This window comes from Oenanthe melanoleuca, chromosome 1 (genome assembly GCF_029582105.1).
Source record: "Oenanthe melanoleuca isolate GR-GAL-2019-014 chromosome 1, OMel1.0, whole genome shotgun sequence".
Classification (NCBI taxonomy): domain Eukaryota; kingdom Metazoa; phylum Chordata; class Aves; order Passeriformes; family Muscicapidae; genus Oenanthe; species Oenanthe melanoleuca.
In genome coordinates this window covers 54,207,359-54,230,005 of record NC_079333.1, presented here as the reverse complement: position 1 = coordinate 54,230,005, position 22,647 = coordinate 54,207,359, and the positions used below count along the sequence as shown (strand labels likewise).

General features: G+C 39.2%; 1 protein-coding gene across 4 annotated transcripts in view; it reads right to left on the bottom strand.

Annotated features, from left to right (window-relative positions):
* ENOX1 (ecto-NOX disulfide-thiol exchanger 1) overlaps positions 1-22,647 on the bottom strand; it is a 350,623-nt gene that overhangs the window by 263,434 nt on the left and 64,542 nt on the right. For all 4 annotated transcript variants that reach the window (XM_056495979.1, XM_056496027.1, XM_056496009.1 and 1 more), the window contains exon 2: positions 15,589-15,665. The gene's annotated coding sequence lies outside the window, so the exon portion shown is untranslated. The remainder of the gene's footprint in view (positions 1-15,588; positions 15,666-22,647) is intronic.

Here is a 22,647-nt window from a genome sequence, read left to right as displayed (position 1 = left end):
AAAATCCCTGACAGCTGAAGCTGCACAGCTTAAATGTATTGATTTTATGCAGACTTGTGGTGGTGAAATTCCAATATAAGTTACAGTACTACTGTACTATTTTTTAGTATATTTTCTTGTTCATGGAACTAGCTATTGATGATGGGCAGGCATAAGCCATCAGATTTTTTACTTTAGGTTTGAGGGATTTTTGAAGTATATGCTTATTGTAACAAAAAATCCCTTGCTTCTGAATTTATCCAGCTGTTTTGGAAACTGGATGTGAAGCTAAAAGAACAACATTCCCTTCTATGGTATCTTCACACATGCTCCTGGAGTACTGAATTTATTTTTGTATTTTCAATCCATTTCTTTCTGAACACCAGACAGGAACTTGCAACAATGATTTCTTCCCCCAACCACTACTGAAAAAACCCATTTTATGTATTTTTCTCTCAGACCAAGAATCTTGCAACCATTTCAGGACATGTCAAGTACAGGAGTGACCTGCTATGAATATGTGACAGAACATTAATAACAGAGAGTTTTGGTGGCAGCTGCTCAGACATTGTCACTTAATGTCAACAGGAACAGACTACTGTGGTAATCCTCCAGAATTCTGTTATAACTTGTTTAAAGATATTTATTTAATGAAAACCAGAATGCTTTCTATATAAACCCTGCAAAACTTCCAACAGCAGTAGACGGGAAACAGATCTGTTTTCTTTGAACCTGTAAAAATCAGATGCCTTAAGGTAAATAATTGCACCTCTGAGTTGTTTGGGCTGGTTTTTTCCACATCTTTCTGTAGTCTTGAGATTAAATGAATATCTGCTTCATACTTCCCTTCAACTACATTTCAAATAAATACTCAGTGACAATTCTTGCCAAGCCTCTCCAGACTATTAAGGATGCACTGAGTATTTCTGGACTTCTTTGGAAGGGAAAATGATATGGGCAACACACCCACCATCACTGAGGGCATGCATCATTGCTCTGAGCACATTTCCATCACCTCTAGAAAAGCTGTGCTTGGTTATTGCTATTTCTTTATCAAGTCCTTGTTCCATTCTTGGCAAGAGAAATTTCACAGCACAAGGCTTTTGCAGACAGAATTCTTCTTAAAACTTACTTTCTGCTATATTAAATTTTAGAGTTTTAGCCATTTTTCCTGCCATCAGCAACAACCATGCTTTAACAATCAGCTGCTATTCACTTGCAAAACCCTTTCTCAATCCTTGTTGAGATCTGCCACGATGCAGTATGCCATTCCTTCTCAACACTTCAGATTTCAATTGACAGAATACAAGTATTTTCAAGTCTTACAAAGATTTTAGCATGACTTCTTCATTTATTTTGTTTTTATTCTCTGCATGCACAGTTAAGAAATTGTATTTCTTAGGTAGGGTGGGTCTAGCAAAACCTAGAAACCCAGCTTGATTTTCTATAACTGCTTGCAGGCAGTGGGAAGGGGTGCCAGTTGCATTTGGAAGTATTGTTGTAGGCAGCAGTAGGTTCAGAGAGAATGTCATCTGCATCCAGTCAAAGCAAAGGACTCTCAGCAGAAAGAATGTTGTTTTTCCATCCTCAGAAAGACTCCAGCTCTCTGGTCTCCTTGCTGCATAATTCTGTTCCTGCTGTTTCAGACAGCTCCAGGGTTCCTTTCACACCCTGTCCCACCCTCTTCCTTGAGATGTGGGCTCAGGATTTCATTTCAATTTGCTTGTGCTCTCTTCCTTAAGAGTATCATTAAAGAACCTACGTGGGAGAAGCCCTATTTAAATCCATCTAGGTTCAACAATGGCAATAAAAAATGATTGCATGGTTAAGCTCATAGAAAGCCAAGCACAAGACCTGGGCCAGTATTCTTTTAATCAAATAATTGCTATTCAGGCAAGACTTTCTATGCAACAATTATTTCTTTTTAAAAGCTCCCAAAGTACTTGAATGAACTCAAGCACTTGAGTGACTTTATTTAATTCCCATCATAATACTGTATTATAAATACATTGGAATATTTCTTAAGCTTTGTATATATTTTCTTTCCTAATCATACCACTAGAAAAATAATACCACACTCTGGGACAAAAGAAAAAACACTGTTATTGGGAAGAAGCTTCATCTTTAGCTTGCCAAGCAGCTACCAGCCTTCCAAGCAGCAGAAATGGCATACAGGGGGGTTGCTATACAACACAATCAGTGGGGTTTGGGAAGTTGCTTTGCAGTTTCCAAATGCATAATGACTGCTCTGAAACGACTGTGTTTTGCAAGAGGAGGATTTGAAGGGAAGCAGGTGGCCACTAACAACAGTAAACACTGTGCTGTTGTTGGGGATGGGGGAGGAGGAGGGCAAGAGCCTGATGGCAGAATGTTTTGTTTCTCCATCTCAGAGAAGCACTTGCTTCACGGCTGTGATACATTTTCAGTCCACTGAAACTCTCATCTCCAAAGGTTATGGGTTTTTTTAAAAAATATGGTAATAACAATAAGGCTAAATTGGTTTCTTGCTTTCTCTTGATGATTTCATCATCACAAAACTTTCACACTGAGTAGTGCTATGCGTGAAGGGTCACCAAAGACTTTTGTACTGTTATCATACAGGCAATACAGAGGAAAGAAAAAGAGAGAGGGGAAAGGGGGGAAATTGAGGTTATTTACTTGTCTTTAACAGGCTTGGATTACTTTCTGAGTATAAAGAAATCCACCATACCATGTAGACATGACAGTGTCTGTGCTTCATCAAAATATTTTTAAACAGCAGCCTCTTTTATCTATAGCATGGATTGAATTCTACTCACCACGCAGTAACTTCAGAAAGATTTTCCACAAGAAGGATGATCTCAGACTCCACAAAATATATCTTACCTACTTCATTCACATTTCAAATTGCCCAGCCTAAACACTATCAACAAAATCAAATACATATATACAAACATATAAATCTCCTTTGGGAAGAAATAGTTGCAGCACTCTGGCTCTGTTAACTTAGAGGATATTCCCTGGCCAAGTCCCACTAATTATAACTCCCACCACCAAAATCCTGCCCTCACCAGAGTGGAGGACTGCAGGGCTGGAATAACTTACAAAGGAAGCCAACAATGCCATTTGCAGGAGGTGAGCTGCGTGCTCTCCCCTTCCACCAACAAGGCAGGGTGGTTCTTGTATTTAATTAATGTACACCTGCTGTCATTCTTCTGAGGATTGTGCCCATTTTTACAGACCACCAAGACTACAGAAAGCACAAATGCATCCAGCAAAGTGCCCTTAACAGGCATTTGCTTGCCAAAAGAGAACTAACTATATTCTCAGTGAGAGTTGGGAGCATTTGTGGTTAAATGGGAAAACATATTAATAGCTTCCCTGTTTCTTCTCCTCTGCAGGCTAATGTACTTCAAACAACAGAATTTCTTTCAAAAGAGCAGGAACATGTCTGGAAGAGCTCCTTGTTAAACTACTGGCTACATGCAGATAATACCATCCTGGGGACAATTTTTTGCAGCTACTTTAAATGTGAAGTAGCATTTTCAAATAATTTTTTCAGACAGCTCTTCCACACGTGAAGGGCTTGAATTTTGATGGCCCTGAAGTAACAGTAATATTGCCATTGCTGTAGAGTCAGCTCTGCAAGATACTAAATGTCCTTGACTTTCATTATTTAAAAGTGCACCTTTCCTGGTAGGATTTTACACTGAAAATAATCCTTTTAGGGATGTAGAGGACCCAGCTGGAACAAAAAAAAAAAAAAAAAAAATAATAGTAGTGATTTTAATAGTAATTCTAACAACGAGTAGTGTATTGAGCCTAGCAGAATTTTACCTTACAAAAGGAGATGCTCCATATCTTGGTTTTTGGAGCACAGTGTCAGAATATCAGCCCTGAAGAGGTCACACAGTTCAACTGTTTAGGTGCCTTCCCACCAAACTGTTCTATTTTAGTCCATTTTATCATCAGACAGAAACTGTCACATATTGATGTCAAGAGCTTGGTCAAGCACCTGTTTGTTCATCCCAGGGCAGGAAATTCTCCTACTAAAGCAGTGTGAGAAACTCCACCTCTTTCACAAGCAGATGCCTACACTCCTTCCTTCAGAGGGAAACCAATAGGGATCAGCAGAAATAAACATCTAAAGAGCCAGCTAGGAGAGACAGCATCTCCTGCTTAAAAGCCAATGTTGCTATATTGGAAATAACAATTATTCTATCAACTAATGCATGGTAAAGATGGGCAAATGAGGCAATAGTTCACAATTACTTTTTCTTACACATTCAGATATGCTAATACAGCTAACTTATGTCACCTTCCCTTTTAGCTTCTTGAACTGTTTTGTTACTCTTCTGTTTTTGTATGCTCCACTTGTGCATTGCATAAGTATCACTTATTCAGTGAGAAGAAGGCAGGGGAGAGTGATGAATCTCCATTAAAATGGAAAACATGAGCCCAGAATATTTCATGTTAGGCATAGAGAGAAATTTGTTTTCTGATGAAAATAAAACAGACCCTTGAACTTAAAAGTCAATGACAGGGAAAAAAAAATAGTAGGAAGATAAGATTTATAGTAGTAAAAGAAAGTTATTCAGGAGTCAATAATTTTTCAAAAGGATTAACAGAGCATATGCAGCATTATTCATAATGAGATAGGGTAAGTATAGGAAGCTCAATTTGCACGCTATTTGGATTCCACTGATATTTAAACTGTTGATATCTAAAGTGCTGTTGTTGTGACAGTAAAGGTAGAGGTCCTGCACAGCCTCTGAAAATTAATATAGTTCAGAGAAAATTGCAAAAATTGCAACCTTTTTCATATCTAGTGGGATTTAAACTATACAAGAAGGACTGTTTAGATGACTAAATTTCCCTTTTTTTATCATCAGGACACAGGGGCTGGGTAAAAAAAAAAAAGGCATCAAGGTAACTTTTTGAATTCAGATATATCTGCCTCTGGGATTCAAGTAGGAATTTAATGCCAAATGGAAAACAGTAGGTAAGCATGAAAGCTGAAGTAATTTATCATTGCTATCTTTTCAACAGATAAGCATTTCTTTGTTTGAACAAACACACATTACAGTACATGAAAAGAAAAATATTTTGGACAGCACAGCTTCCATAGGGCTTCTACATAATGAAATTTCAGAAAACATTCAGTATAAAAGTTTTGGTGCACAAAGAAGATTATTAATTTTCCTTCTGCATGACAAATAGATAAATACCTCTATGCTAAACACAGTTTTAAAGCACCAAACACTGTTCAGGTTCATATTTTCAATGCTTCAGAAAGCACTAAGAAAGGTACTCAAATTATTAATTTCTTGGCATATAAAGTTTAAAAAGGCCCAACAATTCAATTGAAAAGCACTTTAGCTGATAGATAAAAACAACTGTTTTTCTCTAGACTGCCACTTACAAACCCAGCATTGAAACACCCTGATTTGTTTCCATCTCATACATCAGTACCAGTCATAAAGATGCTGCAGACCCTCTTGCTGCAGCATCACTATCTTGTATTTCTGCTGCCAGCAGCAGGCACATCACCAGTCTGCTCCACTTTTGGCCATCTCAGTGACTGATGGATCAGAATTTAGTGAACAGCTCTTTGGATGGAGCATGTCCCATCCCAACTACTTTGGCTCAGCAAATCAAACAAGAATAAAGAATGATGCAGTCCTTTCTCCTCCTCAAATGCTTGTGAGGGGAAAAACACAATTCCTAATTACATAGAAAATACAGCTATCATGAATAGTAAGAAAGAGAAATAAAGGTGGTTTTATTTGTACCTATCAGGTGAAATGGAGGAGATGCTAATATGTAGTCAGATGGGTTTTATAAGTGATAAAAACAACTGGAATCTGGAAGAATTATTATTAGAGGAAATAAATTATTATTTTGATTTCCTATTGTTTTCTCTTCTGTGTGATTAATGAAAGTCAACCAGGTATCTATTGCATTGAGATTAGTGCCAGATATGGCTGCTGATACACTGATCCTATCAGCAAAAAGAAATGGAGGGGGGGAAAGAAGTTTTAAGTAGAATTAGAGTTTATAGCAAACAAAAACCATTGTACCAAATGTTTCCATCAACATAACCAATTTGCAAAGAGACAGAAAGTAGGCTGCCCAATCAACCCCTTGCCTGCCACACCTGATAGCTATTGGAAAGAAAAGGAGAATTAAGCTCTCTTGGAGTAAAATGCAAGCACATAAAATAAGGAAAAAATAACTAGAAGACTATCTGTAGACAGTCTATTGTCAAAGAAGAAAAGTAAACAGAAAGGATCCTAGAGGTTCTTCTCTGTGCTGTTGAATCTTTGAGGAAACCAAAGAATTTACTAAGGAACAAAGAAAACACTTTTTTTTTTTTTACAATTGGGAGGGAGAGAGGGAGGGAGGGAGGGAGGGAGGGAGGGAGGAAGGAAGGAACTGGAAGGAAGGAACTGGAAGGAAGGAACTGGAAGCCAGATACAAAAATGTTAAATCAGTGAGAGGAGAGAGAAGCTGCAGTATGCACAGTATCTTGTCCATTTCATTTGCATGTTCACAAAAGCAATGTCAAAAGCAACACAGTTTTAAAAAAAGTAAAGATCAAGTCCAGGCTCAGAGCCCTTGCACATCTGATATGGTGCTAACTTCCCTTTTGCCCTGGGCCTCCAAAAACACTCAGCCCTGGTACTCAAACTTGAGGGTAGAAGCAGATCTCTGAAGAAGAACATTCATCTCCTAGTCCTTTAAAGACTTCTTGAGCAGAGAACGTATTTTCTGCAAAGCTTATAAGGATTCATATTTGAGCTTTTAGCTCATGGCTCCCAGAAGAGGCCCAATTCAAGAAACTCAGCTGATGGGCTTGCAAATTTGTCATATGCTTCTTGAGACATTCACTACTTACAAATATGGTAAAGCCATGTACATTCTTCCTTACTCCTTTGGGAAAGGCAGTGAAGGGACAGTTTTTGGCCTAACATGACACAGTTGCACACATGATCAGGCAAAGGTGGCACAATCCCAAACCAGTCTGTGAAGAGGCCAGAACAGTGCCATGAGGAAGCTTCACCAAAGAGCAACCTAGGAATGACAGGTGTATGGATACATCAATGGATGAATCTATAGCTGGGCTGTACCCACACCAGAAGCAAAAATTTCTCAACAGTTTTTTCCCTTTCAGATTTTCAAAAGGACAATGTGAAAATTCATGTCTACTGAACTGGAGGCAAGGAGAAATGCAAGATGATGATGTGGCATAATGAGGTTACAAACAAGACAACAATAAGTCTGCAGTGTAAGGAAGTTATATAACCATTTTCTGAGTTACCTGTACTTTCTATAGAATTCAGAAAAATACCTTTTCTCTACCAAGAGAGCATATTGCAGCAAGTCCCCTCACTGATTTAGGATGGTTGCATTTACCTTTCCTTATAAGCCATCAGAGAGACAACTGTACATTGTGTAAATACAGTTGGGACATGAATTAATTTCAAACCTATCACATAATCTGATGAGATTTCCCTGGAGATCTCCTGGCATTTTGCAGCACTGTGAGCCATTATTTCCATACTTATTGGAAATAACGTCTGAGCCCAGCCAAGGCACAATATTCCCACTGAGAGTTGTCATGAGAAGAATGGAATTAATTCATATTGTCACTGGTCATATCCAGTGGCATTGCTACCATGTACCCCAAAATATATTTTAATCCATGACAATACAGTATACCATATAACATACCATTTGGAGCATCCTAAATTTGGACATACACTCCTTTTTACACATTGAGACCACAAGTCACATTTCCCTGTATTTACAGAAGCTTGATGCAGCTCCATCATCTTCAGTGGTCAAGCTGGCTGTCATCTTTTAGAGGATGAGCAAGAAGCCATATATTTTTTTATTGCAGTTAAATTAATTCACACTTCTTATGAAGTTTCTTATCTATTTTAAGCATTCTCCAGGTGGCTGCTGTCACCAGATGCGGACAGATCCCTTTGTGCTTTACTATGAAACCATCCACGCTGGAATTTTTGGATGAACTGAAGACTCACCTATGTTAAAATCATTTTTAGATTTCCAAGCCATTCTCCAGCAAACTTTTACTAAATATTTTTGCAAGCAAATTTTCTCCATTTATAGCTGATCTGTTTTTCTTACCTGATTCATACAAGCATGCTTGTAACACTGCAATTTGTCACCACGGAAACAACTGTTCGGTCACCATAGCTGATGTCACTGAATGAATCAAGTATGAAAATCATGGAAATTATTTTTGTAAAAAAAACACCAAAAAAAGCAAGCAAATAGCTTTCTAAGCAATTTCAGAAACAATTTGGAACTACTCAGAAAGAAATTCAATTAAATTTGATGCCTTAGTTTTAGTTTTCAGAAATTTTCAGGGTTTTTAAAACTTTTCATGTTTCTCTGTGGGTGGCAGCCAGTGAGTAAAATCCTGTAAAACGAGTTCTAGCAGACCCATGTCATAGCCAGCACCACAACTCACAATGAGACAACCCATCTCTCCCAAAACTTTCAGAGGAGGCTGAGATACAGCAGTCTCTCCCTGGGGGTATGCTCAGACCTGACTTGTCCACTTAATTAGCCACTTAACCACTCTAGCAAAAGGGGCTGAACATGCAGCTGTCTGCAAACAGCTACCATTGCCCAGCAGCTTTAAATATTATATATCTATATCTTTATCTATCTCCATTTCCCTGGCAGAAATAACCCCAGGCCAGAAATCTTCTCAGCTGTTGTGCCCTGCCCATGTGGATGCTGCTGTGATGTCTGTTTTATGGATCAATGTTGATTTTCATCCAGGATTCTGTAAAGCCTTGAGGCAAAAACCTTGGAATGGGAAAGAGATGCCATTTCATAATCCAAGGCAGCCTTTTGGAGATTTATCCATAACTCAAGTACAGATCCAGAATAACCACATTTTTTACTTAAATTGTATATTTCTGTATTTAGTAGGAAAGTAGATAAACTCACTTGTTTTTTTGGCTAACTTACAAATTTCTTATAGCTACTTGTAACACAGCTAAAAATGGCATCCCAAGGTGATTCTACTTTTAGAAATAATAACAAATCTTATATACCATGATAGTCTTAAAGTTCTATAATTTTGTAAAATTTTGCATGAAAAGATGAGCTTAACTTTATTTCTCATATTGTATCATTGATGCTATAGAAGCAGCCACTTTCATCACTATCACATGTGAAATCTCTGAGAGATTAAACTTTAGGCTACATTTTCACAAAGAAGAAGTGTCTCTAATTAAATGTAACTAATTTGCTAGTGCCCTGGAATTGCAAGTATTAAAACAATAATAAAATACAAAAATAAAAGCATTTTTGCATTGCATGTGATAAATGCTACAATCACTCTTTCCAGTGAAAATACAGAGGAAATAATAGCAGGTGACAGCAAAGTTCATTGCAGCAGGTCAATTGAGATTGTCAGGATTCATTAGCATGTGTGTGACTGGTAAATAATTGAGTTAATTTTAGGCTGAGTGACATATTTAGAAAACTATGAATCACCTTATTTTGTGAATTTAATCAACCTTTGCTCTTCCCTGGATAATTCAGTGTACATCTGCAATATTAAGTTGGAACTGACTCTTCACTCTGTTGCCCTCACAAATGCTAGTGGTTTGCAAAATTTCAAAATCATCAACAGTATTAAATGCTGGCCTCCAACAAGGATTGCAACACAAATAAAATAACATAACTACAAAGAACATAAAAGCTAAAAAACAAACAAGCAAACAAACAAACAAGCCCAACAAACCCTAGAAGCTGAAGAAGTTACTTTCTTCAACTGAAGTTTTAGCTAGATTTATGCTGAAATCTCAATTTGCTTTGTCTCTAAGAATAAAAATGCTAAAATCTGCAAGATAGCAATGCAGAACGATTATATCTCTGGAAACTTTCCAAAAAAATAGCTCCTGTATGAAAAATTTAGTCAATCCTCAAATGCTTCTTTGGGACACTGTTAGCCCAATTATCTCACATTACAAAACAAAAACATTGCACTGCATATGGATGTTCCAGCTTTGGCTCTGAAAAATGTTACTTTCAACAGCAGGAAACATCTTTTTTCATTTGGAAGTAAGTCACAATTCCTAGCTAAAGTGAGCCATTCGTTTACTTTTCATCAGATGGCTTCTAATCTGTTAGAGGGTTTCTCTTAATTTCTGGAAGACATTCTGTTACCACTAGATTTGATATGGAACATTACAATATTTAGTGGGCTTTTCTATGTAAAATTTGAGCCATGATATGCGCTAGCAAGAAGGGCAATTACTCTTCAATTTTGTATTTTGAATATGCAAACAAGTTGCTTGTGGATTACTGGCAGCTACAGCTTGGGTTCTGACACTTAACTGTTATTAATACACGAAGCAATTAATATAATCATAAATAGAGGGAGAATCTCAACATATTTACACTAGTTAGTTATTAGGAGGTAAAATACTTTGTCAGCTGTACTACAATACAAATTGCTGCACAGTGTTCAATACAGTTATAGCATGCATATATTCAAAGTACTACAGTTTATATTCTAGGTCTGTCCTCCAGGGATCAATTTATGATACTCTGTGCTGGGTATTTCATCTTGTCAGAATAAGGATACTTTGTTCATGTGTAGCTACATTTGGCTACCACACACTTTCTGCGTGGGTAGGATTCCAGATCCAGTGAATAGGGATGGACACACACCAGGATGCACTGGAGGCATCATTGTATCCACACAAAAAGCACCACACGAGTGTGCACCTGCCTCTCCAAATTGGAAACACTTTCCTCAAGCAAAAGCCTAACAGAACCGACAGCAGATTGTATCCATTTTCTTCAATGCTGGCATTGGTTTCTTGAGTATTCCAGCTAAAAATCCCACTTGGACATTTACCATTTACCACGCCCCATGCATGCACAGGGTGGAGTGACAGGCAATGACTCTGCAGGGGAGGTTTGGGAGGTCTACTAAAATGATCCCTGCAGGTTACTGCCAGCTAGGTGAGCAATGGAACATGGACAAAACACACTCACATAGGACTGCTGCTTTCTTCCACACTCATATTCATTAATCCATTTAAGCAGAAAAACTGCTTTCATTTTCTGCAACTGGGAATTAAACTCCTTTTCAGAATTAATGGTGTTACAAACAGCAACCAATCTTAAACAAGACTACTTCAAAGCTCCTTATTAGTGCTTTATTTTTTAAGTCTGACAGTTGTGTCACCCATTATTGACATCCTCAGTTATTAATACCATGTGTTACTGCATACAGCATGTTTAGCAGCAGAACTTGGACATAACCATTCCAGTGAACTGAGAGAAGTTGCTCCCAGGTACCAAAGTGGTGTCCTTGTAATCACCTACTATAAAAACACATTTTCCTAGCTCTGCCAAAGGAGACAAACACTCCCAACACCATGCCAAGTCAGAAAAGCAAGATAACTGTGATTGATAAAAGGGACAACACAGCAGAGGTGCATATTACTAAAAACACAGCCAGCCTAGATGGGGAAGCAAATTAAAACAGGGAACTGCTAAAAGCTGACACTTTCCCTAACCAAAGCAAATTGCTACTGCCCAGTTCATAATGGCTGATGCACAATCCTGCTTTATTTCCCAGCTGCTCCATGAGACTGATTCAAGCTCACTGAAAACAATACAGTCTTTTTAGGATGCAGTCTTAAGTAAGAACAAGAACAGACAAAATATCTCCATCTAATCAATTAAACAGTTCTGCTTAATATGATTATCAATGGTCAGGATAAGGGGATCAATGCACCCTCAGCCTCCTTGCAGAGGACACTGAGTTGGGTGGGAATGTTGATCTGCTGGAGGGCAGGAAGGCTCTGCAGAGGGATCTGCACAGGCTGGAGTGATTGGCCAGGAACAATTGTATGAGGTTCAACAAGGCCAAGTCCTGGGTCCTGCTCTTGTGTTACAACAACCCCATGCTACAGGCTTTGGGAAAAATGGTTTGGAAAGCTGCCTGGTGTAAAAGGACCTGGGGTGCTGGTTGACAGCCAGCTGAACATAAGCCAGCAATGTGTCCAGAGAAACCTTTCTATCAAATCATGGTCAGATAAGGCAGAAGTACTTTCCTACTGGTTACAGAATAGAAGATCCATGCATTACTTTTTCCTAGTAACACTACTGAGCAAAAAGTTTGAAAGTGTTTCCAGAGAGGTAAAACATTTGTGTTTTAAGAAAGCTCAATACAGAATTCAGACTATTTCCTGACAGTTGGTATCTGAAAGTTCTTTGATCAGAATGCCTTCTTTTTATTTAAAGAAGACTAATTTGCTTAGCTGGTATAGAGTATGTATTCAGTGTCCTCCTTCCAGGCGTCACACCTCAACATGGTGTAAGTCCCTCTGCACCTCTGGAGGGGTCTAGTGAGCCATACACACCTTCAAGGCTACCAGCCACCTCCCTGTCCCTGCAGGAGGGGACAGCTGAGGGACTGCCTGCACAGCAGGGGATCACTGCCTGCTGTCACTCACAGCAGTGCCCATGCAGCAGTGCTGAGAGACTCCATGCCCTGTGCCAAGGCTTTGGTCTATGCACAGCCCTTCCAGCTGAACCTCCCAGTTTCTGCCTGATTGTCACGTTTAACATCACTTTCCGTGTTTAATGTTTCAGATTTGTGTGAAGTTTTAAAAAAAAAAAAAAAAAAAAAAGGAAAAGTTGGAGCTTGCCAGTTACTCCTCTGAGGTTTCAGAACACAAACTTTGCAGTTCTTTCTGCTGTTTGGCACAGGCTGCCACAGATGGAAGACAGCTATCTGTCCGCCAATGTTTAAAGAGGACCAGATCTTTTTGTTACAAATTTTTGCTCTTCAGCACTTACAGCCATGCAATCAGCCAGACCAGCCCTTCCCTCCATAACAAGTGCATTCAGAAAATGAATAGAGGAGACCACTGCCTGCACAGGATTCACACACCCAGAGATGTCTGGGGCACATTGGGACTGCCTTGATGGACAGTTTTGGAAAGAAAGGGGCCAATTTTTTCTAACCTGGCTTGAAAAGCTCAGAAACTCACATCCTCTTCTACCGCAAGGGAGCTCATTTGCTGAAAAGGAAAACAAAGTTGTCCAGTAGCCTTTTCAGCAACATCAGCCAGGAAGGTTTGCTAATTCTGAGTCGTTCCAACCCAAATATCTGAGGGAAACTGTTGAATTGTGCATGCTCTTGCTAAACCAGCTGTGCTCCCTTGCCTGCTGATGGCTGCCGACTTAGACTGACCTCAAACACTCCAGCTTCCTCCCCCCAGCTGTTAGTTGCTCTCTGCTATCACACCTGATCTTTCACAAAAGTTTCTGCACCTTCCAGGCTTGTCACAACAGCCCTTCCAGCATAAGCTGAAGCCAACTTGACACAACAGATTTCCTTTTTCTCTTGGAGACACGCATATGCCACGGAGACTGCAGCTCAGCACCTCTGCACATAAAGCACTCCTGAGCACGCCCAAGTGGGACAGCACTTTTGCAAACTGGGCAAAGACCTTTTTCTTTTTTTCCCTTTTAAAGTACAAAGTTGGTTAAAGCAAGTCTGTTTGAAGTTAAGCTCCTAATTTACGCTCAGTGAGCTGTCTTGTGCTGTGTCCAGAACTGGCACAGAAACATTGCTGGCTTTTCCTGGAACCCCTATGCACAGCCTAGCAAATAAAGCTTTCTCTTCTGCTCCAGCATCCCTGGAGCCTGAACACTTCAAGGCTTCAAGATTTCTTGCTTATGCAGAAGGGTGGTGCCTGCATGACTTGTGTGCTTTCAGGAGCAGCAGAAAATAAGCAATGTCACCAAAGCCCTGCAGTGCTCACTCCTTTCCTCCTTTCTGCACGACATCTTGGGGAAACTCAGGGAGAAAATGATTGCTGAAAAACGACAGGCACTGGGCAGTGTCTGGAGGACAGCAGGTAAACTTGCCACCCCAGGGACAAGGGCACTGCTGGCAGGAGGGGAGAGCCCAGACGCGGGTTCGCTCCCAGCTGGGCGTTCAGAAGTCGCAGGTGAAGCAGGGCCACGTGCCCTGCTAATAGCAGCAGCTTCCTGCTCAAAATAAGAAGCAGGTTCACACATTTGTTCTCCAGTTGGGTTCAGACTAAGCTGCAACACAGATGTTCACAGGGCACAAAGGGGACGCCCAGCAGAGCTGGCTGCAAAAGAAAATTTACGGGAATGACAGCAAGCTGCCTTTTACAGCAGGCTCTCCAGAGAGGCAGTAAAAGGGAAGCTCATTCCACTATGATTTTTTTTTTTTCCTGAAACTCCTCCTTGTGTAAGGTCTCACTACAGCTAATCTTCAGACACTGCAAATGAATTAAGAAGCAGAGAAAACATGGGAAAGCAAAATGAGAAAGCGAAGTAGAAAACAAAGCAGAAGAAATGAGTGAAGAATGTATCACAAAAGGGAGTAGTAAGGGCACATCAATAGATATGGGAAATATTAGGAAAATGTAAACATCAGAAACACTGATCTTTTGCACACACTCTGAAAGGATGATTAGACATGGGATCCTGTGACAGGCCTGGACACAGGTCTGAACATCCAGGAGCTCTAGTTGTAGGATATTAGGTGATCCAGGAAGGTACCTGACCCCAAACACAAATTGGAGACAATGGTTCTTCTCCAGCTTTTGCTAAATATCTTGAGATTTACAGGTAGAGCACATTAAGAAGATATATTGCATTCAAATTCTTACAGAATAAGCAACTTAGTACAAAAATCCATTTTTGTGTATTTCATGCATAAACGTTTAACCTCCTCCCATTTTTAAATCTCTTCAAAGTTTCTCACACAGATCAAGGTAAGTCCAACTGTTACATCCAGGTATTCAAGAAACCTTTCACTCCTTCAAACTGAGCTGAATCTCAAAAAAATTGCCAAGGTCTAAGAACTCTTTGGAAAGAATAAGAACTTCTAAATCTTCTCTCATTTATCTTTCTCCATTGCTAGTTCAGCAGAGCTTCAAGAACCAAGAAGTGTGACCTGACTTTCAAAAAAGAAATCACCTGAAAATTGCTTTGTTATATGCAAGAATGTATTTCTGAAATTGCCTGAATATTTTCTGTAAATGATTGAAGGGAGATGTGAGCCTAAGAAAAAAATTTCCAGGGACTTCAATATACTCAAGTTTTCAACCTTTATGGTCATTTCCTTCCCATATTTAGTTATATTCATAACTAGCTTCAAAAAGTTGCAAGAAAAACCCCAAAGGAAACACAGATGTAAAGCCAGATGAAGCACAGCCTCAAGTATGGAAGGATCAAGAGTAGAGACACTTCCTCTCACTGATTTTACCTTCAAAACTTCTTACTTGCTTGTGGAGACTCACCTTTTTTCACTCTGAAGTTAAGTTTGTGGGGTTGGCTAAACATTTATCTCTGAGCAACTGTGAACGCCATACCCTTCCAAATTTCTGTCCTACAATAACCACGTACTATTGAAAATTCAGCCTGCAAAGATCCATCACACTGTCCCATTCACAGCAACTGAGATTTATCAATTGTTATTATTTAGCTTCCTGTAGGAAGCTCAGCATTAAGCTGCCAACAAAACTCACACAGTCCAAACCATCCAACACAAAACATGAATGCATCCATTACACGTACCTATTTATTGCAGATACTTTCCAAGTTTCAAGAAGCATATAATCTTGAAGAACTGCTTCAAGTTCAGAATCCAAGATCTGATAAAAAAGAAAATATATATTTAAAGTCATTGAAAGCATATGGCTTAAGCATATATAATGAAAAAAAAATATTACTGTGCAAAATTTCTGCTTAGAAATGAGTCTGTGAGCCAGTCCTTACAAGCTGTTCATCACCTGAGAAATGCTGTAGGTGATTACAGTGATGGTATCATAATTTATAGCACATTACATTTAAGGTATATAATATTGTATAGACTCTTAAGCAACTTCTACACAAGTTCAAAATTAGTAGAAAACCTGAAAAAAAACCACAGAATTCTCAAATAGCAATTTTGCTACAATCATTTCCAATGAAAAAAACAAAACCAACATATTGAGTATGAAAAACTGCCAGTGGCATATCAGAAAATATAAATTATTTAGGAAACCACAGGCATCCTTACGTGCATTTAAGCAGTATTCTGCCTTTAGCTTGCAGCAAAACAGTGACATGAAGAGGTAAACCACATGAAAAATCAAGGGTATCCTTAAGTGCATTATTTCTTTAGTGTCCAAAAATGCTGAACATGGCAGTTCTGTTACAGGTGTGAAATTCTGGATGTGCATTCTTGTAAAGATACATATAACAGCTAATCACAATTAGTCCCAGAGTCTCTGTAAATTTTCCTGGTGATTCTCACACAGTGACCCTGAACATAATGCACTTGTTAAATATGATGTGCTTAACAAAGCAAAAAGGAAGAAGTTGCAGCAGTAGAAAGAAACAGGCTCAGCAGACTAAGCAAAGACACAAAGGAAGGAAAAAAAAAAAAAAAAAAAAAAAAAAAACTGAAAAAAGGGAAGAAAGTTCTTGTGTCCAAATGTACTTGGTCTGATCTCTGTTCTGGGCAGTCACCATCATTAGTACATGCACTATTGAATATTTCTGTGGTACTATTGGCAACTTGGCATTCTGCAACAAGAAACACCATTTCACACAGGACTGCCACACAGCCACAGCTCTTAGAGATAATTAAGAGCCTATATTAGAAGTCTTGTCTCTTTTCTTTCCATAGAATTTTTCCTGAGTTTTCCACAGCAGCTGTGCCACTGGTACCCACCACATGATTCCCAGTGCAGGCAAAGAGAATCAGCTACAGAATTGTCTGTGCCCACCATGCATCAATGGTCACCTGGCTGGGAGCACCTGTGTGTCCCAGCTGAGGGGCAGACATTTGCTTCTCCAAGGGATCAGCCCACCCAAGGAGTCCAGTACTCCCTCTGTTCTCTTCTGTGAGCTGGTAATTTTCAAGCAGAGGGATGAAATGTAAATATCAGCATGGATAATTATTTCACTGCTCATTTTTTTGCAAGATAATCAGACAGAAAGATAAGACTCACTCTGAGGAACAGAAGCAGTAGAAATTTTTATGCAGCAACAGCATGAAAGATTCTGCCAATTCTTCTTACAAAAGCAACAGTTTGTTGATTTGTAGCTGCTGCCTGCTTTCATGTGCAAGAACTACAGAAATCCCTCACTGGTCTTCTCTACATATTTTCAGGCAATCACTACAAACACGACAACTTCTAGGAATATTTATTCTATGCACTGTGTAGCCATTCCTGCTGTTGATGTTAGCTGCAGACAAGCCAGGCTCAGAAGCTCAGATTCAATCACACAGGCACGAGTAACACCACTACATCTCCACCCTTTGCACCTCCCACTCAATTCACCACAAGAGATTTCCACAATAATGCATAATCACAAAGAGAATGTCATTAACGTGAATCTCAGCCAAATACCACCTCTAAAATGATTGGGAGCTACTTACTAGATAATACCAACAAAAATCTGCAAGATCAGAACGGGGGCAAAGTTTGCCCTTTATTGTCTACTCTAATGTCCTTCCTTTTTTCTACTTCTTCATCAGTTAGCCTTGTAAGAACTTTTCCCACATAGAATCATGGAAAATCTCCAGTTGGAAGGCACCCAAGGATCACTAAGTCCAGCTCTCTGCTCCTTGCAAGGCCACCTAAAACTAGACCAAATGATTACGAGCATTGCCCAGGCATTCTTTGGATTCTGACAAGCTTGGTGCTGTGACTGTTTGCTTGGGAAACCTGCTCCAGTGACTGACCACCCACCCAGTGAATTACCTTGTCATAATGTCCAATCTCAACTTCATTCCATGTCCTTGTGTCCTGCCACTGGTCCCCAGAGAAAGGACATCAGCACCTCCCCTCTTCTGGCCCCTCTTGGGGCAGCCCCTAAGCTATGTTTTACCCCTTATTTATCACCTTCATTTCTTACCCAATTCATGACTGCCCATTTTACCTGCACTTGCAAGGCCTCTGCAGTGCAACAAGCTCTCATCTTATCACATCTTGACAGGAATTACCACCCATCAGATGCAGCATGTTAACCCCCTAAATGTATGCTGCTCCCTGGCTGAAACACATTCAGCCAAATAATCCTGACGATAGGTAGAGATTCCAGAGACTGAACTGTCTGGTCCTGCAAAACTTGTGTCATAGAGGTAACCTTCAAACAGACCAGGTGTAAAACCCTACTAATTCCATAATGCATGCAATTGTATTTCTCAAAAGACACATTTCAGGGGATTGTTGACCTGAGAATTTCTCATGACATAATTACAGAGAAATGTCACGAATTATTGCATGGCTGAGATAGCTCTGTGACAGAATGTTTGCAACCAAAGATAAGAACAATTGTGTGTTAAGTACAGGCACACAATTTGCTGTGCATAATATTAGCAGTGTTTATTTTAGAATTGACCACCCACCTGACTGTCCCAAAAAGCCTCCTGGAGTTGCTAAAAGATGCCAGAGAAAGTTTTCACTTGTAGCAGACTTTCTATCTTTCATAACACCAGCTGTCACTTTTACAAACACATGATGCCCTTCACATTTATCCCATATTCTGCAAACACCAAAAAACCCCAAACTCTCCTATGGTTATTAACATCTGCTTCTCTTACTGATTGTGACAAACTGAAGGACAAAGGCATGATTTAACAGATTGCTCCACATAAAGCAGCTATGCAGTCCACAGGATTCATCAAATGCCCCTGTCACAGAGCTTTACAAAGTGCAGCTTAATGAATGTATGCAAATTGCTATAATATATAAAATGCCTGATACCACTTCAACAAGTAGCATGCCTATGAAATCTATGGAGAATGGTCAGATCAATCTAATTTGTCCTTGAAATAAAATGATTTGGTTTCCTCCAGATAATTTCAATCTTCTTTTTTTTCTTTAATGCCCTGAAGCACACATTACATACAATGAACCACTGCTTCAGGCATTGGAAGATGTGATTATTCAATAGAAAAACTATGCAGCAAGAGACAAACTGGAAGCACACTGGTACTCTTCAATATTTTCCTTCAATGTTTTGACATGTTAGCACTTCTAAAAAATTGTTTTTTCCAAGCCTTGTTGCATTAAAACAGCCCCTATTTTTTTCTGCTCTTGCTTGATGTGAGGTTGAAGCCTGAGTGCAAGTCAGGCTGATATTTACAACATGAAGAAATGCTCAGATATGAAAGCACACCACAAAACAACATTATTGATCTAGAAATTTGATCTCTTTTTTTTTCAAGATAAGGAAAGAATAGCTTATGAGCTAAAACTATTTTCGATGGAAAAAAAAATCAACATTTTCTAGAGATTTATCCCTCCTGAGAACTGAAAGTTCTTTTCAACAACTGACTTGAAAAAAAATTGATAAAAATACACTTGTGTTTTGTCAAAGAAGCTAAAACCCACAATCACCCTTTAAGAACTAGAAGGTGCAAAAAAAATCAGAAACTAGAAGGTGCAAAGTTCCTGGATCTTGGCTTTACCACTTGCATTTAAGGGCAGGCAGTGTGAAAGAGAAAGAGGACTGTGAAGTGCCACAATTATCTCTTTGTCTCCCATGCTGGGACCATGAAAGGAAAACAAAACTAGGTAGCACTTTCTCCTGTGGTTTTTGGTTGTGTTAGGAGAATTCTCAGTGTAGAAGTCTAACAGATGAACAGTTTCAGCTCTTGTTTTATGTCACAGTATGACAGAATCACTTAGGTTGTAAAAGACCCCTGGCATCATCGAGCCCAACCATTAACTCAGCTCAAGGCCACCACTAAATCATGTGCCTAAGCACCACATCTACACAACTTTTAAATACTCCCAAAGCTGGTAACCAACCATTTCCTTGGCCAGCCTGTTCCAATGCCTGACCATCTTTTCACCAAAGAATTTTTTTCTCAAATCCAATCTAATCTTTCTCTGCACAACTTGAGACCATTTCCACTTGTTTTATTGCTTGTAACATGGGAGAGGAGACCAACTCCCACCAGCTTGCAACTTCCTTTCAAATAGAGAGGGATAAAGTCCTCCCAAGCCTCCTTTTCTTGAGGCTAAACAACTTCAGTTTGCTCAGCTGCTCCTCACAAACTTGTGCACTGGGTCCTTCGTGCATTAGATGTTTCCTGTTAAAACAGAAGCAATTGCTGTTACTGTCAAAGCTAGACACAACTTTTGCTTAGTGCCTTAGGCAAAATGACCAGGATAAGCAGCACTTGGTGCAGGATTCTGAAATCTCTCTATCATGGGAACACAGTTTCTGCACTGAGAATTAACTAAATTGTAAAATAAGAGTCCACGTTGGAATACCATGTCAGAAGTGTATTGTGATCTCCTCATTTTAAAGGCACTAACTTGTAAAACCCTTTCCATTCTGTTACACTAAATATTCAGTATGTGCCAGGCACTGGAAAAAGCTTTTATTTCTGTGCAAATGAATATACATTAGAGTGAGTGTTTATAACATTTTTCTAGATTTAGGTTTATATAACTGACAATTAAGGGGTGATATCTTTAACACTATGTATCACTTTTAGATGCCAGTATCACTTCTAGACACCAGTTAGCAATATTTAACAAAGCAGGCAGGTCTCATTTTTATGTCTTTTGTTTTTGCATTCAGATTTTGCTTTGCATTCAGTTGAACACTAAAATCAGGTAATAAATGAACATGACAAGCCTTCCTTTATTATACTTCATTTCTCAAAGTAACTCTTTCAGCTTCCATCATTACCATCCCTATTTTAAATTTGTTCCTTTTAACATAAATCTACAAGTACAGAAAAATCTCTCCCCTTCTGACTGTGCATCAAGGCCAACAGATTCACAGCTGATATAAGTAATAAATGCAAATTAAGGAAGTTCCATGTCACACATCCCCTCTTATCTCCTGAACCTATATAAAATTATACTAATTACCATAAGTAAAATTAAACATTCTAACTTTTCCCTGAAATAGAGAGAAAATTATTATTCTTGGGAGTCAATCCTCTTATAGCTCCCCTAAGACGTAAGTAACAGCTAACAGATTTTAGGGTACAAAAAGAACCTCTCACATAGATTCCAGATTCCATACAAGAAAACAGCTTCAGTAAAGTATTTTAAGCTGTAGAACCATCATTGACAAAATTACAGTCACATTGTGTGCAATGGAGTGTGCCATGATAATGCATGAAAACATTTTTTTAATCTGTTACTTTGTGGTGGTTTGTCAGGGTTTTTTTCCCATTTAAAATCAGGATGCACTGCTTTAACAAAATAGGGGGGAAGCAGAGCCAGTCCACCCAGTCCCACAACCCTACCCACTGACAGATTCCTGCCATCTATTGCAGTGAGAGTATTAAACCATCACTGTTATGTACAAAGTACCTATGCTGGACAGCAGCATAACCAGTAACAGCAAATTGTGCTGGGATAATCCTGAAATGACAGTGAAGTAGAGGAGAAAGTGCAATCCTTGCCTTGATAACCTCCTTGGCAAGCTAGTACAAACCCATGTTCCCTGTTAAAAAATAAAAATGAGAAAAAAAAGAAAAGTTTGCTAGATGGCAGACTTTTTCTTCTCAAAGAAAGTGAATTTCCAGTGGCTGAAAATGCCCTCTTTCCCTGACCTGTGGGAAAATGCAAGAAAGGACTCACTGCTCTGAAGTCTGCCTCAAAAGGAGCATCCCTAAGTGCAAAGACTTCAACCTAAAATATTTCTGTGGAAGCACTGAGCAACATTACTGTGGTAGACACTGCTGAAGAGAAGGGCCCCCACCTGCCCTGACAAAGGCAGGGCAGGCACAAAACACAGCCACTGCTTTTGGTCTGACAATGCAGAGCCTAAGCCACCTTCCTCCATCTCTACAGTGTCTGCAATCAAAGAAATGTGCTGCTGTCACTGCAGTCTAGAGGCTGGAATAGAAATTTCATAAGGAAATATGTACCTTTGGGGTTTTTTTGTTTTAAAAGCAAGGCAGAAGCACTGCACTCTTCATCCCAGTGGAAGACTAGCTAAACAGATGAATGCAATAGATGCAATAAATCTCTAACCCTTTCCCTTTTCTAAATTAAGTGACAACTCTTGGGAAGCCCTGTTCAAATCATCATAAGGAATGGAAAATGGGTTCCATTAAGTTCAATACAGGTAATATTCTTTACAAGACTTATGAGGACAACATGGGTAAATTCAGTATGACCATGACATTCATCTGTCCTGAAAAGTCCTTAAATGCTAGTGCCATAACATCTGAGGATTATGATACCCCATTCCTGCATAAAAGGAGTAATCACTCAGAAATGTCCACCACTAACATCCCATCTCAGAAACCACAGGTAAGTCAAAAAATCCACAGGAGAAACAAGAGGACCATCAAGTCCTCCTTGAAATAGGCACCCATTATAATGGGTCCAGATGCAATTCACAGGTGTTTGCTTACATTACTTGAAAGAAAGAAAAGGATAATGTTCCCTTCTGTCACAGAAAAAAACAAGGAAGATGGAGCTGTAAGGAAGAACAAGATCAAACAGCTTGAGACTCTAGGAAGTCATGCTTGCTGTTAGAAAAGGAGGCCAGACACCAATATGTCATTCTCTGAAAAGTCAGATCCAATGAGGAATAGCTTATCTTGATAAGAATTATTAGCAGACAGGCTAGTGGCAGAATTAGTTCACCATGGTGATGATA